The 16547-nt window shown below is 36.8% G+C and overlaps 1 protein-coding gene across 2 annotated transcripts in view; it reads left to right on the top strand.

Moving 5' to 3' along the window:
• The window catches only part of FLRT2 (fibronectin leucine rich transmembrane protein 2), a 97157-nt gene that overhangs the window by 67822 nt on the left and 12788 nt on the right, over nt 1-16547 (top strand). The window lies entirely within an intron of this gene.

Below are 16547 nucleotides of genomic sequence, written 5' to 3'. Positions count from 1 at the left end.
TGTGTGCAGATATGCATATACATTCTCAGAATAGCTTGAAGAAAGAAAGGCTTTACTTCTAACTGTTGTCTTTGCAACCTGGAGGCAGTGGCAAAAAAAACAAAAAAACCCCACTGTTTCTCTACTCTTAGGAGAAATAGTGACACTTGAACATAAAACTGAGAGCAAAACCCATCTTAGTCCAGCACTTTGCTTTTTCACTATGGTCGCCCAAATACTTTAGGGGCTGCTCAGAAGCAAGAGGCAGACTCATTGTTCCCTTGCAGCATGTGGTTGGGCATGCTGTGCCCAACCCAAAGGTAACTATGTGTCTTCAAAACTGATAGTCAATGGTAATCTTTCATGAATTTATCCAATCCCTTTTTAAAATCATCTAAGTTAATGGCCATCGTCTAATTTTATTTTACAGGACAATCTGCTGGTTCAGGTGTCCAGAAACCCTTGTAACAGAAACTGTAGCAAATAGATAAGAACAATAGCTTTTTTCCCTACTTAGCCGCTTCACTGGCTAAATCCTGGCTTGCAGTCCTCATCCTCAGTTTCTCAATCCCAGTGAAACAAATTATTTGATGATTAATTTTAATTGTTTTAGATATAACTGTAACCAATCTTATAAGTAATATACATTGATAGCTGCAAGCAAAACCAGCCATTTAAATCAACGTAGAAGTCAAAGACTATGGAATAAGCCATTTTAACTGTTGTAAAACTGTTGTAATACAAAGAAAACTTATCCATAATATACTGTTGGCATGGTGAAAGAAAAAGAAAGCAAGCATATAATGAAACACAAATGTTGATGAGGGGTTAGAAGAGCCTGCCCCTCCCTCCCTCTCTATATTTCAATACTGAAAACTAGTAGTAATTTAAAAGTGTGTAGCAGTCTTCCCTGATCTGGTGCTTTCCAGATGTTTGGGGCCTGCAGTTGCCAAGACTCCAGCCAACTCCTAGTTAGATCCCTGGGTGTTGCAATCCCACCACCTTTGAAGGATGAAGGTTGGGGAAGGCATGAAGGCTATCAGCCACAAGGTATGCATATTTAAAAGAAGTGAATGAGATAGTAAATTTCAAATAGTTACAAGGAATGAATAATGAAAAGGAATAAATTATGTGTTAGACTATATAATGCTCCAAATCATTCTAATCCAAAACAAACGTTGAAAACTATATTGTAAGCATATTGTGGATAGCAATGGGCTATCTATATTAAAGGGATAAGCATTATTTATACAGTGCTATAAATAATCTTTTCTTTTTTAAGAATTCCTCAAATTCCTCCTGCTCCTAGTAACATCTGATATAATTTTCTCTAAGGAAAGAACATTTTCTGGCAAGGTAAGAATGCCTAAATTATCTTTAGTGGTCTCCTTTTAAGACTCTGTAATGTGATGGTGAGAAAACAAGTATAATCTCCTAAGCATCATTTTAAGAATAAGCCCTGCCCTGGAACAACTTTTAATTAAGCGATGTTCAAACTCCATACAGTAGCAGCATGTGAAACAGCACAAAGTCTAAGCTTTGATGGCTGAGGTGGTAAAGCTTTCTATGCATGCTGTGTGACTCTGGTTAAGTTTCCTAAACTAGGCAGACCAGAAGGAACATTCTTGACTTGCTAGAGACATCTCCAAAAATCTGAGGGGAGAAAGTCTTTTGACTTTTCAAGACCTTTTGATCACTCTGAAGTTCATAAGACTACCGAAAATACTTATCCACCTCTGGAGTAGCAGCGTTCAATCATGTCCCAAATTGGGAGGCTAGCAGATAAAAGGAAGATGGCCACAACCTTTAAAAACACTGATCCCATTCATATCCAACAGCAATTCATATCCTGAAGGGCTGAAGCTGCTATCATGTAACATATGTTTTAGCTCTGTGATAGAAGAGAAACGTGCAGATTGGGCTTCCGTGTGTGCACAATTTCCTGGGGAACAACATCTTTGTGCACTGATGCTCCACCATATATGTTGCAGAACTTGTTTGGTGGCTAAACATTGCCTCATTTATTCAAACTACCACACGTACCTTGTCTTAGCAGGAATAAGTAAAACTGTGTATGCTTTCCTTCCTCCAAGCAGCTTAGACCAGAGGCAGACTTACTAAGACTGTTGCCTTCTTGTTTCATATAATGGTCCCAAAGGCATCACATTTGGTGTGATCATAAAAGCTCTTCTTAGAAGGCTGTGCAGTGCTTAAGCTTTGATCTCCAAAAGGTGGGGAAAGCATGAACATAGCATCTGTCTGAAAAATCTCAAGGCACTATCTCTTTTCCCTGGATTGCACAGCTGCCTTCCACGGCTGCTGGATAAATCTGGGAAATGGCACAAGGTTCTTCAGGCCCATGTCCCAGGGTACCCACTGCACTTCAGACTCAGTGTGCAAGGATAGGGGAATTGAAAGCCCCAGAGAACATAATGGAACCCACCTCCTATTATGTCACAAACATGGTGCCATCATGGGAACCTGTCTCCTTTGCCAATTTGCCATCTTAATTAAGATGGCAAGAAAGAAGAGGAATGCAAACCCATCTTTTTGCCCCCCATGATGCTGTGCACCCCATTAGTAATGCAGTACTAGGCTTGTGGCATTATAGTGTCAAGATCATGCCTCTGCACATGCAAAGTTGAGTTGTTCAGGCCAGAGAAAGCAGCTTTTTCAAATTATCTCTAGACATTTTGCTAGGCTGCCTGCCTTGTCCTAGATGAAAGCAAACTGTGTAGAATAATTTATAGGCAGAAGCCAATTTGCTTGCAAAAACACAGCAAGCTGTTTCTTCCCCCACCCCTTTTAAATAGAAATGCACTTTGCCACATGCAAAACTAAGCATTAAGGTTAAGAACCTATATTTTAATGAATTTGGCCTCATTACTCTTACCAAGCAGCAGGCCTTATTTTTATTAGATAGAAAAACGTAGTTTCTTTGAAATAGACAAAATTAAAAAGAAAAAAAACTCTACTCTGTAAGATCTTGAAAAGTTATTTCCATTTTCAACACTTGCTTCTGATACCATGCATATTCATGTATCATTATTAGTGCTACCATTTTGATCAAGCTGGATTGTTAATGCCTTCCTATCCTTTTGCCCCATCATACACACAATAAAGGGCAGAGAATTATGTGTTCCTCACTATTCAAAGCATGTTTCTATGTGAAGCGGGGATTCTAATTTTAACCACTGTAGCTATCCAATCTGAGGCACATTTCACTTTACAGTTCCCCAGTTCAGTTGGAAATAGTATCAGATCCACGTGTATCAGGGACCCATGATACAATTACTTGGCAAATGAAGTGTCATACTGGTCTTTGTAGCTCTCACTTTTTTTTAAGTTTCTATTTTGATCAGGTTTAAGCAGAGACTACCTTGACAAATGTGGCCTTGAGGGAAGGTGAATCAAATCACAAACTGATCTACTCCATAGCAGTATCCTCCTAGACATGAAACTTGCTTTAATATTAGTCCTGAAGGTGATCATCTGTTCCTCTCAGCCCATTGGAGTGAAAATATTATATTGATGACTATCTGGAGAAAGATTAGCCAGAATAGAGTGCTCACAACTTTTTATATTAGAAGAAAGCTGAGATCCATTTGTCTATGGGCAAACACTTCATCATCACTGACTCAGGGCTGACACTAAAGAATACAAGCAGGAAGTCAATGGAGGGCACTTGAGTACATTTGTTTAGTGGAGTTGAACAAATTGTACCTGTGCATCATATGTTGCTGTGTTCTACATTTCCTTCCCAATGTACTCCAAAGTACAAGCAGCCTGTTCCCAATGCCACATTACCTTCATGTTCTACAAAAAATGAAAGCATCTGAGTTAATTCATGATAGCTAGATAGGGTAGAGATAGAGAGAGATATTTTCTAGGAGATAGTAGACCAAATGGTGAAATAAACTGGGTCTTAAAGACTTCCTGGTTTCCATATTGCTTATATATATATATATATATATATATATATATATATATATATATAATGCTTTTCCAGTATGGTACCCGTCAATAGAACAATTATACACTTATATGCTATAGAATCCTCTTTTCAGATTCAACCATGAAGCTAAATTTTGTATTGCATGTAGTATAGGCATAAGAATTTGATGTCCAGTGGATAAAGAGATTATACATACATTAAAAGAAGATTTTGTAATATGTATGTACACAGCAGGAAAATGACATTGGCCTCCATTTTCAAATTATTTCTTTATTTAAACATTTAAAAGAAATAGTGCCTGTTAACACAATTTTAAATCAACTGTCTATCACGGCCTCTATCTCTTGATGGTTTTGGTGCTTGTCTTTTTAAAGTAATGTTCTGATTCTTTGTCATATTTTAAATTAATTAATTTGTTGTAATTATGAGGATGAATTGAATCAAATTACTTTTTTTTCCCCTTTGGTAAAACATTAAAGATAAATATATCTTTAGCTACTGTATATAAACAGGGAGCAAACCCCTCACTCATTAGCACTGATGATGTTACCTAGTCAGGTAATGAAATGTCTGCAATCAAACAACCAAGCTCAGAGAGCACCAAGAACTCCATAAATATATTTACAATGTGAAAATATAGGAATGTGTGATTTCTATAAGGCAATTTACTTGCTTGTTCATTTACTGTGAGAATAAGTGAAATGTAACTGTTGTTTCACTCATAAAACTAGTATCATCCTATTACAATACTTAGATTAACTCACTTTTTTCCCCTAAATTTTTCTATTTCATAATTCTTACATACATTTATTTATTTATTACCTGCCTATTTATATTTATTTACTTATTTATTTATTTGGTGAGTTCAAGTCAGTCTTGACTCCTGGTGACTACCTGTATCCCTGCAGTTTTCTTAGCAAGATTTCAGAAGTGGTTTGCCATTGCCTGCTTCCTAGGGCTAAGAGTGACTAGCCCAAGGTCACCCAGTTGTCTTTGCTCCTAAAGCAGGATTAGAATTCATAGCAATTCTCCCAGTTGCTAGCCTGGTGCCTTTAACTACTGCACCAAACTGGGTCTTGAAAATGCATAGTCTGCATTAATATTAAAATAGTCTGTATTAATCTGTGTGTAATCTAAGCTCAGTTCTTTAGCTACCTTATTTCTCTTTCATTCTCTTATTCCTTCCAATTCTTTTAATTCTGCTTTATTTTTATCTACTGATTATCTGTTTCTCTCTTGTGTAGTTCTGAGTAGATTTCTTCATTGTGTCCTGAGATAGTATGCTTGCTGTTAGACTACTGGGTATCAGACTGTTTTACCATTAAGCAGTGTTGACTTCCAAATCCAAAAAAGCAAGTGGTTAGAGAGTGGCAGACTCTTACTTGTTTAGTAAGAATTTATTTATTAAGCAGGCTTTGAAATTTCTTCTTTTGCAATTAGAGTTGGATGTTTTCCGAATTTCTCCATACCCTCTTTGTTGGACAGTTCAGAAGTTGCTGTGCTGCCCTTTCCTCATCTATGCTGTCCCTGCCTTAAAAGAGTCCCGGGGCGGGGGTGGTGGTGGTTCAACAATGTACATTGGTGAAATACTTGGATGTTATTTGGGTGAAAAATGCTCTAAAGAAGCTCCCATCACTGCAAAGAAGAATAAGAAATTATAGGTGTTTTGATATCTCATTATAAACTCTGGTCAACTCTTCTAACGATTTGAACTGGTTAGAGAGATCTTCAAATATATATGTTCTAAGTTGCTTTTATATTTACACACACACACATACATAGATACATATCTCCTCTCCCTGTTCAATGAGAACTAACATTCCAGGCCAAGGAAAAAGAATAGTTATTTTAACAGACACAGTATATACATCTATCCCATGGAATGCTACAGCTGTATCGAAAACATTTTTTAAAGGTTTCAGGGTCTGAGAAAGAGCAGAAAAGAGACATTAGTAGCTGTGGAAGAGCTCCCTCTACTGCTAGTTAGAGAGAAAATTGTGGTGGGCTCCTTTTGAGAGGTTATCTCAATACGTTGACACTGTGGGCTTATTTGGTTTGTTTTACATGATCATTTGCATCAATAAAGCTTGCAACCTAAACCAAGAGCAGATGAAACTCCATGACAGGGAGATAGCCTGGAAATTATCGTTACTCCAGATTTGATCACAGCTCTGTGATTTGTACTCACAGACAGTGAAGAACCCCCAGTTAGGAATTTAGCTAAATCTATCATATACAAATATTTAGTTAAAAATCACACACTTTCAGGGAACCCTGCCTTCAGATTCGTTTAGAAAGTTCAAAGGCTTCAGTTGTGGGCACCCTTCCCTTAATGTGGAAGGAAGTTCCAGTGGCACTTCTGTACATATGTGTGTATCTATGTGTCCCTATAGTCTGTATACATCCATGCGTGCACATGTGCATGACAGTTAACCACATAAAATAGAATAAGTGCAATTTCAATATTTAAATCATTTTTCTAAAAAAAGACTTCAGTACCATAATAGTTTGCTTCCTCTGTTTATTATTGCAACATTCTCGAAGCAAGTATTAACCAAGCAAGATTAAAGAAGAGATAGGAAACAGGGCCAGGACCACCAGGTATTTATATTTTACTGCAGATACGCCACTTGGGGAATTAATTTAATGAAGAGTGAGGGGTGCCTGATTCATTGAAAGCAGACCATTTCTGTTTCACATGAACTGCATTTCTACTGCAGCAGCCCTGGAAGATGAAAAATACTCATCTTTGAAATACAAAGGGAAACATTTGGGAGTGGGGAAGGGAAAGAGATTTTTCCCCCATTCATTTTTATTCAACAATAATGTTATGGTATGCCCTCCCTGAGATAATAAATACATCATTATCTATTCATGTGCAATTTGTTTCTTGAGAAGAATATTAAAGGTTCTATTTGTTTAGCAAAACAAGGGGAATGAGTTTAGCTGTGCTTAAAGAATTTATTTATAACATATGTATCCTATTTTTCCTTCAAAGAGCTGGGACAACATTCATAAGATTTTTCTTATTTTATCATCACCGTACATTGAGAGATAGTTGCTGGATGAGTGCCGTTTTCACTTAGAATCTGTGTTCTCACAGTCTACACTGGACTGACTTCCTTCCTTCCTTCCTTCCTTCCTTCCTTCCTTCCTTCCTTCCTTCCTTCCTTCCTTCCTTCCTTCCTTCCTTCCTTCCTTCCAATAAAAGAAGCATACCAACAGTCAAGCCGAGGCTCAATTCAGATAAAAGGGCCCGCTTTAGTCAGTAGATGCAGCCCACTTCCATGTTTATGGCATCAGCTGCTTAAAATTTTCAGGAACCAATTTTCAGGTTGCGTTCAGCAAAATTACATATGTAAAGCTACAAAAAACAAAGACTTGTTTTAAAGAGCAATGATTACCAAACAAACGTTTGTGATGGAAAAATGTGATCTAATTTCATGTTGAGTTGATCTGAATTTTGGTTGCTTACCACAAAACATTTTTTTTCCAACTCTAGTAATTCAGAGTTGAATTCAAGGCCAGTTAAGTCTAAGAAAAATAAACTATTTGGTATGAGATGATATGAAGTAAGTGTTAAATTGAATTCAATATGTCATACATATGCATATACTTGGTGGCTAGCCTTGATGAGGCTTCTGTACAAATAGTTGCCATGATTAAGATGGAAGATTCTTAGTAAAACATAAAAGTGGGTTTTTCCCTCCTTTTTTCCCTTATGCCATACTATGCACAGATTTCTGATGCAGCATATCATTCGTTTTTACTTTTCTCAGCTTCAATACTGATTAGAAGGGCTTTCTTTATACTAAAAAATCTGCACTTCTGATTGTCTCCCTATCAAGTGGGGATTTGAGATATGATTTTGATGTGCACTCTCCATGTGTTCTTTTAATATCTGAAAGGACATTCAGAGTTCAAATGCTTGCTTCAAAATAATCTTCAGCTAGTTTCCATTCCCCCTATTTTTAAAATGGGGATCTGCAGTGGGAAGGGGAACCAATGATGTCATGCAGCCAATAACATCATATAAATTGTGCCACTTACATACCCACATCAGGCAGTCTCAGGCACGTCTGAGGCAATTGTGGCATTTACGTGATGTTGTGTGTGTCATTGTTTTGACCTCATTGAGGTTTTCTGTACCAGAGGACAACTTGGAATCAATTACGTTACCGTAAACATTTAAAAGTGTGCAGTTAAATTAAAGATTCAAACTGTAAACCTGATCTAGTGATTGTTGTGATTTATGGTAGACACTGACATAAATCAGAACTACCTTCCTGGTTAAAGAGGTGTTTCCCAGCTACAAACTAAAGTAATTTATAAAAGCTGGAAATTGTACATGGCAAGAAAAGAAATGCTTATTAAAATATGAAAAAGGTGAGAATGGAATAAAAAAGAAGCTTCTTCATTTTAGCAGCATGTTTTAGTTAAAAGAGATAATGAGATAATGAAATACCTAGAACCACTCTTGCCAGGAAAAAAAAAGTAGGAAGAAAAGAAAAAAAAAGGTCAGACATTAAAATGGCTAACTTAAAATATATATAGGGAAAGAGTTATTTTGATGGGAATATGATGGCATTTTCCTTAAATAAACTTACTTAACTATAAATTTCTGTGTAAAAGACATGTAAGCAATTTTCAGTAAAGTGCAGTGTAGCAAAAATATAGTTGCCAAAATGAGCGGAAAGACAGGCAGCAGAAAATCTCAAAAGTGCTTCTGTCTGTAACTGGTAATGAAACTAAAATAACAAATTTGATCATTTAAAAAAATACTCCTTCAACATGTCACCCAAACCTGCTCCCTGATGTAGATTCTTCATTCTGCCCACAGCACAAATCCTTGTTTGAACCAGTTTGTTTCAATGTGCTTGTAATACATTCTTCACTTTGTAAACTTAAATGAACACTTTGAACATCCTGCAGCAAAAGTGGAGCTAAGCAGCATAGTTGAATTTATAAAGTAAGGTCTTATTTCTCTCTCTCTCTCTCTTTTTTTTTTTTTTTGCTGTTTTTTTCTGTGCATACTATTTGTGCTGTTAACCCACAGTTAGGTTTGAAGACTCCAACCATGCCACCTTCAATTCTTGGACTTTACTTGTAGCCCAAATTCTTACATTGTTCTGGAGCCCAAATTTATATAGTCGCCCATCTCACCAATGTGACTCTGGGCAGCATACAGTAAAAATAAAACAATAAAACACTTTTTAAAATAACAAGAAAAAACAAGAAACAGGCAGGAGAATGTTTAAAAACTCATACATAATAAATCTCATACATCTTGCAGATTCCCTGTTCCCAAGGGATCCCCAGGTCTGCTGGATAAACCACATCTTGAGAGATCTCTGGAAGGCCAATAGAGTCAGAGCTAATCTCACCTCAGGAGGGATGATGTTCCAAAGGATGGGTGCTAGGGCAGAAAAGGCTCACTTCCTGGTTCCCATAAAGAAGAACTCCTTAGCAGATGGGACCCATGACGTGCCCTTCTTGCCTGACCTGATGGGTTGGGTAGATGTAATAAGGAAGAGGCAGTCCCTCAAATATCCTCACCCCGTGACATGTAGGGCTTTAAGAGTCAAAAACAGCATGTTGAATTGGACCTGGAATTAAACTGGCAACCAATGCAGCTCGTGGAGCACAGGTGTAATATGTGCCACTCTAGGAGCACCCATAACTGCCCACACTGCCACATTTTGCACCAGTTGAAGCTTCCGAGTACTCTTCAAGGGCAGTCCCGTTTGGGATGTGACCAGGGTGTGAGTAACTGTGAGCAGAACCTCCTGATCCAGGAGCAGGCACAACTGGTCATTTTGAACTTTTGTTCTTGTAATGGGCAAGATTTTATAAGTGTTCACTTTAACACTGTATCACTGTTACTTTTCTAAAGCACTGCAAAATTTTGTAGATTTTTTTTCCTCTCGCAAGTTCATATGCAATAGAGAAAAAAAGCTAGGTGTTTTGTTTTTGATAAGTTTTGGGAAGTGCTATCTTCCTGAAACTTATTTCAACCCTGGTAATTGTCACCAGAAGTGGGGGAAAGGTGTTTTTTTTGGGGGGGGAGGGCAATGTTGGACCATTTTTGGAGGTTGGGAGTTAAGGAAGGGGATGGGAGCAGTTTGCCTTCTCATGGCCTCTCTCACCTTTTCCCACTCTTAAAAACCAAAAAAAAGCTCCTATAGCCCAGCCAAAATTAGCCAAAATATGGCAATTTCAGACCCTCCGGAGGAGTAGAAATAATGAACTCAAGATTACCTGAACTCAGGAATAAAAATAGTCCTCCCATTCTGACCCTTATATCTGGAAAAAAAAAAAGTGAGTAGAATTCCATCATTTTGCTGTTCAGTTTCAGTGATATAATGTCCAGGATCTGGGTGACTACAAATGCTGGGGTTTATATACAACCTGTAGACTTAATATAAAACTATGACTATTCAGTGAAAATTATTTGCAATTTTGAGAGAAGGAAAGTAGATCTTATTTAAACAGATAGTCGGTATCCTTCATATTTTTTTTTCCAAAATAAAAATTGATTTTGCTTCTCATAGGCAATATTTCAGAAGGAACATTCTTAGAAAGATTTGTTGAATACTACAATGTTAAACATTTACCCAAGTCCTCAGGCCCTAGTATCGTAGAATTGAACTGAACATTAATTAATATTATTAGTTACTTTAAAGCTGTAGTAATATTGTCTAAAGTTTGTCTTATCTGCCTTCTCTTCTCTACCCATATTAAGGAAGTCTGAGAGTGACATTTCTTACGAAAGCATATTACACAAAGAGGCACTGTTTCTTTTTGTTTTTCAAACTAAAAGCCTAATTTAATGCACAACGACACTCTCTTTGTTTTAGAGAAGCCCTGGGCCACCAACTCACTGTTCACAAAAAACAAAACAGTTGATTCTTATGTTCTTAATACCACTTTTGATTGGCTTCAGAGAAGCTCACAAGAGGTTGAGAATAGGTATATAAGTACAAGGAGATTTAAATTTCTATAAATATCCCTAAGTATGATCTAAGTTTATTCTATTTTTTAAAAAAATATTATAAAGTCTGAAGTGTAGCCTGTTTATCTTGGAAAACTAATGAAGCGTATACCTTACAAATATGCTTATCTTCTAAATCCCAGCCCTGACAAAAACAATTTGGTCCTTAAATCTCTCCACAGAACAATCAGACACACATAACTTGATTGCTTTTCACCTTGACTACATGTGCTTCACTAGGAGGAAGAGAAAAGAGGATAAGGTTGTATATTAATTTTCATATTCTACAATTCAGTTATATTATTGCAAATTTACAATTGCTATAATTTAAATTGAAATGCAGTGATTTCCTATTTAGTGACGTACAGTAGATTGTGACCAGCTGACCTTGTGTCTGTTCAGTCTGTTGCCCAGATATAGAGATATATATTTTTTCAAATAATGCCATACATACCAGGAGGAAGACTACCCTGAATTCAAGGTGAACGCTTGACAAGGAACAATAGAGAATCAGACTGACATAAATAAAAGTACAGAGAAAAGACCTGTGCAACTTCCACCTTGTTAATCTGGGATTGCAGCTGAAACCAAGCCTAGAAATCTCCCCACATAAATATATGTATGTACATATATGTACAAATGTGTGTGGGTTTGCGTGGCTGTGGGAGGCGTGTGTGCATGTGTGTGTGTGTGTACACGCACACATATATACATACATACCATATACACATACACATTCCATTTTTATTTTATTTTACATTTTTAAGATTTACAATTAACAAAACAATCTTTAAACTTAAAGAAAAAAAACCAAAAACAAAACAAAACAAAAAGTTAAAATAAAAAACCCAAAGAAAGTAAGAAGAAAGGGGAAAAATATACATTATATTTATTGATAGTCACTCATTTACTAATAAGCACACTACCATAATATAACCATTGCAAAATATTACTGTAAAATATCACAAAATCTCTGCTATAGTAGCACATATTGTTGCATCCTTTGATTAGTAGAAAATATTACCTTTTCCAAAACAGATAGATTGCACATTTCTGACTATAATTCCAATTTATTATTATTCCAATTAACTTTTGGAATAGTAACACTTTTCCGATTTCTCAATATGATTTTTTTTAGCTACCCTCTGCCCTCCCCCCAATGCTTGATACAACTATAATTCCTGATACAGCAGTCAGATTCCAAAGCTTTGGTATACAGTTGAGCTTCACACCAACATCTTTAATATTTAGAGATTTTTCCCACACACTGCTATGTAGAAGCCCCACTGAAAAAAGGCCAAGAAAATCAAGATTATGAATATCACACACATACACACATGTGTGTGTGCATGCAAATAAAACTGCTGGTTAAAAAAACAACGTTATATACCCTAGCTAGCTGGCAGCACCTATCAGACTTTGGTTGTTCTCCAAAAGCTAAGCGAGGTCAGACCTGGTTTGTATTCGGACAGGAAACTACCAAGAAATCTGGTCCTAGTGGCTAGACTGCTGCCCTCTTCCTTCAGGAAAAGTCAAGGTGAAGAGGAAAGGAGTAGAAAGACAAGAACAAAACTGGGTGGTGTTGGTCATCAACCAGGCCTGTTTTTAGTAACTGTGCTTCACCTTGACAAGTCAAAGCAAGCATGCAATTAATCTCAAAATACTTTGCATTCCTTCTGAGGCTTCCTTTGGCCTTTTCAGTAGCCAGAAGGGATTACTGAGTGTGCTGTGAGTACACAGAAGAAAAGCCACCTCATGTGCTCCCAATGCACTCAATGCATTGTCAAAACAAAGCACCCGTTCAGAGCTTTACACCACCATAATGTCTGCCGCCATCAGCAGCTCCTGCCTGCTCCCTAGTTTGAATAGCATCTACTCGGTGAATCTAAGAAGAGCCTCCCACTTTGCAATTCATTATTTAGGAAGGTGGTATTCGTATCAGCTACCTAGGGTAGAAAAAGAGAGATTGTAATTCTTCTCCACAGCTTGGTCATTTGCTATGCTGCTGCTGTTGCTGTCCTAAATCCTTGAAAATTCTTTGTTCCCAAAATGAACAAAACTTGTAAATAGATCTAGGCTGGTGTAAAGACAACCTTAGTGTCTGAGAACATTGTTCCTCAAGAACAAATATCTCTGTTTTCTGCAACAAATGCCCATATATATATATATATATATATATATATATATATATATATATATATATATATATATATTCCCCTTCATTTTGACTCTTGTTTTCTCTTACTGTTATATCCCCCTCTAGTTTCACCTCTGAAATTATGCTCCAGGGAATGAGACATTGAGCTCCTGATGGAAGAGTCATACTGCTGATCTTAGAATATGTATTGTGTTGCTCAGGTCTAATTCTCACAATCTTTTGAGCCTATGGCATATACAATTTTCAGTCACCTTATACCGATTTCCATTTGCACTTGATTAGCTCATCCAGGGACCAGTGCTGCCATAAGCTGAAACTGGGTCAGCTATTCTGATTTTAATTGTTCAAACTGTAGGAACTGGTAATTGCCAGTAATAGTGCTGATCCAACTCAGACAAGTCAGCATAGTCCGACTACTAATGAAAGAAGGAAACAGTGGGAGAGAGGATGAGTAAGAAGGAGGTAGAAATCAATAAAAATGTGTGGGGTGGAATCTGTTCCCCAGCCTGCCCCAAAATTGTTGCTGGGGTGGGTGTGGGGAGAGAGAAATAGAAGGAAAAATGTTAAAATTAACATAGAAAGAACATTTCCTATGTTTGGTTCAGACATTTCCTAACTAAATATCCATGGTGGCTGTTGGTTTATGATACAGGCTGGGTTGACACATTACACAAAGCCATAGTTTGTTTTATCCATAGCTTGTTGAATAAACTGTAATGGCCAGATACAAGCATAATGCCAAATCCTATACAAGGATTTACTGCCCAGAACGGCCGGGTTCATATATTGTGCTAACCTGAAAACAAACAAGTTCCGCTGTATCTTACTGCTTATTCTTTGTTTTAAACTACATTGGCTAGCCTTTTCTACTCTTGGCACTGTTTCTCTCTAGTGAAATTATTTCTCTGACTTATTCTATAAATATAGTGGGTGATGCAGCTTTTGTCCTGAGGAATGCTCAGTTGACAAAGGAAATTGCAGATGGAAACAATGCAGCCATTGATCAGGCTGACAGTGGACACATGCACAGAAGAGCTATAACGTGATGGTTATTAGTCCTATTTCCACTTAGCACATTTCCCCTGGGTTCAGCCCTCATCTCCCTTTTCTCATTCATCAATTTGCTTTCTCCATCTCACGCCTATGGCTTTGGCTTGTTCCATTTCTAATTTTGAACTCCATTAGTAAATGAGGCAGAAAGACAGGTGTAATTAAAATTGTGTCAAGAGGGATATGAACAAGGAGAAGGTGAATAATCTTTATAGTCTTGCTTCCTAGTATCATAGAATAATGTGAGTTTTAATACCATAAGATCATGTGATTAAACTAATCCAGATTGCAGTGAGATTTTTAGAAATTTGAAGGCAAAAGAGAAATGTTTCACCTGGGTTTTGTGTATGAATGTTCTGTTCTCTCTACCCACCCATCCACCCTCCAACATTTGAGGTGAAACTAAAATATAGGGCACTACTTTCTTTCTTATTAAGCTTCAGCTTACCAGAATTACATTAAGGGCATGTGATGTGTTTCCTCAGTCCATAAAATTGTATTTGCTGATTTATTTTCAGAATTTGAAGAGTGTATGTATGTATCTGTGTGTACAGACACATACATGACACAATGCTATATGAATAATAATTCATTTGTTAGATCTATATCCTTGAAGCAACATAAACAGAACTTTCTCCCTTTCCTCACCTCTCAGCAAAATAAATATCCTTGAGGTAGGTTAGGCTGAGAGGTACTGAAAGCCACCAAATGAGCTTTCATGGCTAAAAATCAACTTGAAGATGGTCTCCCAGGTCCAACATCTTAATCATTACACCATGCTGTGCCCATTGTGGAGTTGTGGGGCAGAAGCTGCAGCATCTGGGCAGAATAAACTTATCTGGTAGTGGCAGAATGCTGGGTTTGTGCAAGTAGAGCAAAAGGGAGTGTATTTCCTTTCTTGTTTCCAGAAAGGAAGCTGTCTTAACTTTAAGATTAGATAGATTTTATTATAATTTTCTCTATTTGCTATACTTAATAAGGTTCTAAGTCTATGTAAGATCAGTATTTCAGTACAGGTAGTCCTTGACTTACAACCACAATTGGGACTGGAACTTCTGTCACTAAGCGATGTGATTGTTAAGTGAGTCACACTTGATTTTAAAAGCTTTTTTGCTGTGGTTGTTAAGCAAAACACCATGATTGCTAAGTGAATCACGTGATTTGCTTAGTCACATTTTGACTTTGCTTGTCTGAAGCGCCTTAGGAAGGTTGTAAATGGCAATCATGTGACTCTGGGATGCTGCAACCATCATAAATACATGCTGGTTGCCAAGCACCTGAATTTTGATCATGTGACCATGGGGACGCTACAATGGTGGTAAGTGTGAGGACTGGTTGTATGTCATTTTTTTGAGCACCGTTGTAACTTTGGTCATTAAATGAATGATTGTAAGTCAAGGACTACCTGTATTATACAGTACTGAGAACTGTAACAAGAAAGATATAGGCTGCAAGATTTCCCTTTGGTTTATATACTCTTCCTACCTAAAAGACAGCTCTCTCTGTCTATATATATGCCTACGTAGAAATACTGAATTTTTTTCTCATCTAATAGTTTGGGTAAAATTGTGACAGTTGTTAATAGCCTTTATGAAACATGAGAGAAATTGGGAGTTAAATTTGTGTGGCACTTTGCTCAGTATTTCACTTAAATAAATTAATTGTTAAATTATTTATGGCACTAACTATTAATCATGTAAAGTATTGTAAAAAATAGAAATTATTGTTCATAATTGAATGGTGAATAATCTTGAATGAAATCTTCTATAATCAATGTAATCCCAGCATGTTTTAAGGAACTAAAAAAAAAAAATCACTTTTAAATTTAAATAATGAATACTGCCAGAAGGAGAAAGCAAAATGAAGGAATATTTGAAATATAATGGAATACCTAACAGTGCAGGAAAATGTTCCCCAAACTCTGTCATTTTGATTCCCAGTGTCTTAATTTTATGACCTCTAGCTTTGTACATTCACTCACAAGCCTTATTGTGAAATCTAGCATAAGCTTTCTTGTGATACAAAATCACAGCTATTATCGTTACTTCTTTAATAAAATTTTAAAGTGCCATAGTTTAAAAGTATGAAGTGATGCTTTTCTCATCTATCCAATGAAAAAGATCTGTATCTATAAGCATGATGTGGGATTGCTTTTAGAAATACAATCTCAGGGTTAGTCCAAACTGCATTAAAATGGGTGAACCTGACCCTTGATGTAGTGATTCTATATAAATTGGATTTAAAGAGCCAATATACAGGACTACAGTCTAACACAGACTAGCATGAGAAATTCAGGAAGGTGTTTGGAAAGCTTGAATTTTAGAAACAAATGTCTTAATGAAAACAATCCTCTAGATAATATTAGCATGGTGAATTACATACCTGTAAGTCATAAATGGAAGAAGTTGCCTACA

This window comes from Python bivittatus, unplaced genomic scaffold (assembly GCF_059951505.1).
Source record: "Python bivittatus isolate LINGU-HERP-01145 unplaced genomic scaffold, Pbiv_v1 ctg000480_np1212, whole genome shotgun sequence".
Lineage (NCBI taxonomy): Eukaryota > Metazoa > Chordata > Lepidosauria > Squamata > Pythonidae > Python > Python bivittatus.
This window is presented reverse-complemented; position numbering and strand designations above follow the sequence as displayed.